Source organism: Puntigrus tetrazona, chromosome 18, assembly GCF_018831695.1.
Source record: "Puntigrus tetrazona isolate hp1 chromosome 18, ASM1883169v1, whole genome shotgun sequence".
Taxonomy (NCBI): domain Eukaryota; kingdom Metazoa; phylum Chordata; class Actinopteri; order Cypriniformes; family Cyprinidae; genus Puntigrus; species Puntigrus tetrazona.
In genome coordinates, this window is record NC_056716.1 from 1,229,646 (window position 1) to 1,233,045 (window position 3,400).

A 3,400-nucleotide genomic window follows, 5' to 3' on the forward strand; every position below is an offset into this window, starting at 1 on the left:
ACAAAGGCCATGCGCATAGAAGAGGTAAATGCAGTTGTCACTTCTCTCCTGAGTGCCGGGGCCTGTTCTGTACTCAATGAGTTGAGTTACTTACAGGAGTGACAGCCCAATTTTCATTACGTCTGTTTACAGAACCCGAAATAAACAAATAGGGAGTCTGTGCTTTAAAACCGTTGCAGATTCTCTCAAAATAAGGCCTTTCGAATGCTTCTGCGTTTGGCCTGCGTGGACAAGAGCGTTAAGATCTTAACACCACTAGTCTGAACATAGATCCTAATCCTATCGAAGACTATGCTGCATTACAGAGGACTTTGTCAAACGCGGGCCCAGCAGAGTCCAGCTGAATCTGCAGTCTGTTCAAAATGATTTAAACAAATCTCTCCGAGCAGAGTTAGCTCAATATATTCAGCTATCGATTTATATTGATAACCTTATCTAAACACATTGCGCTAGGTCTGTCGGTGTAAAGACATTTGCGCTTCTTGACCAAAGGCCTAACTCTAGACTCTATCGAACCGATGTAAATTGGCTGTACATCTTTAGCTCCAAAGACAAAGTAGGAATAGATATCCTGGACATTCTCAGGCTGTTGCCTTTAAAGCGCGCTTATTTTTCCTGTAATAGAAAATAAACGTAGCTATTTTGAGTCTAATGATCTGCAGCATTGTCCCCTGTTAGGGAGTTTCTGTGAGCTGAATTGAAACAAAAAAAAATACAAATTCTGTCAGCCATCACTAATCTTCATGTAATCAAGCCAACTGTTAGGGAAAAATCTGTGATGCTGCAATAACTATTTGACCTCATATTATTCTATCTCCCTTTTAATTATTCCCTCCCCAAACAGTCTTTTGGTGCATGATTACCACAAACTGGCCTCCTGGAAAACTGTAGCAGTATTACTGAATGTTAAAATTCATGTTTATACTAATTGTATTACTGCTCTGCAGATATTGAAAGCTCAAAAAACTAAAAACGCCAAATCCTCATCAGTATTACAGTCACACTGCGGTTCTTAATAACAACCAGTTACCTTTTCTTAGAAAACAAAGAGAGGATCCTGGTAAATCGTGTCTTTTGAAAAACAAGCACAGAAGTTTGAGGCCTTTCAGGGTTTAAACCATTATCTCTGCCTCATGTGCCGGGCGCTTTAGAGCGAGTAAGAGAAGCCAGGGTGTAAAATTAGAGCCACATAACACATACAGTATCTTATTCTGAATATCTGATTTTTGAGAGGGACCGGTGGAAGACGGCATTCATTAGCACTGCTAAGTACTATCAAGCAATGCTGCGGGGGTTAAGAAAAGTTCCCTCTGTAATGCAAAATAAATGAGGAAAAAATGAAATGTTAATTTAGAAACGAATTAAAAAGAGAGAAAAAAAGGTATACGTGAATTAACATTATGTGAAATTATGAAATTATGTAGTGAATTAAAATAAAAGTGCAGTGTTTAGAGAACACACCGGCTTTAAATGCAAACAGAATTTAGTCTATAGAATTGAGGTAACAATTTACACTTATTTTTTCTCTTTAAAATATTTATTTATTTTTTTAATTATTATTTTCTTTTTAGGTAGACTCCATGATCCCATACGTTGAGTAAAGACTATTAAAATGTTATACTACCTGGTCTCATGGGGTAGTCAAACATACCATGGCACACTTTTTAGTGAGACGCAAAATACATACCAACAAGTACATATCATAGCATTTTCCAAAAGAAATGAACACTACCCTAACACCTTTTTTTCCTTTTCACACCAATTCAGTAAATTCAGTGTACATTTCTCTGACACAAACTTATACAAAATGGTAACTTTTACAGACAGTCTTTTAAATGTCATACACAAAACACAGAAATAACAAGTTCAAGCAACTTGCTATTTTCTTTTCACTAATTTTAATTAAATACATTTAACAAGCAGCAAAAATTCTAAGCTTTTAGTTTCAGATTTGAACATAAAGCCGGGGCACATCTGAGGTCTTCTGGAAGCTGGTTCCAGCTGCATTCGTTGGCATAAAACCCAACTGCTGTTTCACCATGTTTGAAATGAATCCAAGGTGTCTCCAGCTGTTGATTCTGTTGATTTAACAGAGGTCTATTCAGTTTATATGTATATATTGTGGCGAGGCAGAGGAAGCACAAGAGAAACAGGTGCAGTGAAACCCCCGGAGGGTGTATTTATTAGATAATACACAGAAGGTGCGCGGTGAGTTCGAGGCGTGCGGGGAATGCAGCGGTGCGTCCGGGGGAAGTGTAGCGGTGAGTCCGGTGAGTGCAGCGGAGCGTTGTCTTCAGTGCTTTCCAGTGCTCGGAGTGGTGAGGGAGTCCACGGTGAGGCAATCGGGGAATTAGCTCAGGTAGGCTCGTCACGGTGAGGCTTCTGGGAGATAAAGAGAAAGACAACAAGTTAGTGTGCAACCCGGAGTCTCGTGGCTCACTGAAGCCGTCGCCTGGCCGGGCTTATCTGGCCCGCGGCTGATGAGCTCCAGGTGTGGCGAATCCTTCGTTGAGTGGCTGGTGAAGGTGTTCCTGGTTTGTTCCCAGGGCAACGCTGATCCGTCCTCGGGACGCTCGTCACACTCCCCCCCCCAAGCGCTGTCCTGGTCCTGGTGGATAAAGCAGAACGTAGTAACGGGGAAATTTGGGGTGGGTGGGAGTGACCCTGACAGACCTGCAAAAGCCGACCACATCCGTGATAGGCCGTCGGCGTTGGCGTTGGCTGTCCCAGCGCGGTGTTGCACGTCAAAGTGGAAGTCCTGGAGCGCGAGGAACCAGCGGGTCACCCTGGCGTTCGTGTCCTTAGCCCTGGCCATCCACTGTAGGGGTGCGTGGTCGGTAAGTAGGGTGAACCGCCGGCCCAGGAGGTAGTACCGCAGTTCCAGGACTGCCCACTTGACGGCTAGGGCCTCCTTCTCTACCGCGGCGTAGTTCTTCTCGGCGGGGGTCAGCTTCCTACTGATATATAGGACCGGATGCTCCTCACCCTCCTGGATCTGGGACAGTACGGCTCCCAGACCCACATCAGAAGCATCCGTCTGTAGCAGGAAGGGGCAGCCGAAGTCCGGGGCTCTCAGGACAGGGTCCGAGGTGAGTGCGGCCTTAATCCTCCGGAACGCCTCCTCTGCGTCAGGGTTCCACAGAACCCGTTCAGGCTGCCCCTTCCTGGTCAGGTCTGTCAGAGGGGCGGCTATGGAGGAGAAGTCGGGGATGAAACAACGGTAATACCCTGCCAACCCCAAGAAGGCGCGTACCTGGGTTTTGTTGGTGGGCCTCGGGGTCTCCTGGACCGCGGCGATTTTGCTCTCCTGTGGCCGGATCAGTCCTCTCCCAACTCGGTAACCCAGGTACTTCGGCTCAAGAGCGCCAGGTGACATTTCTTGGGGTTGGCGGTGAGTCCA

At 45.6% G+C, this 3,400-nt stretch overlaps 1 long non-coding RNA gene across 1 annotated transcript; it reads right to left on the bottom strand.

Moving 5' to 3' along the window:
- Window positions 1-2,154: 2,154 nt before the first annotated feature.
- Window positions 2,155-2,732, bottom strand: LOC122362455. The gene is made up of 2 exons (XR_006253120.1): window positions 2,674-2,732; window positions 2,155-2,382 (listed from the first exon to the last, which is right to left on the bottom strand). It is a non-coding gene; the product is annotated as an uncharacterized LOC122362455 (long non-coding RNA).
- Between the last annotated feature and the right edge of the window lie 668 nt (window positions 2,733-3,400).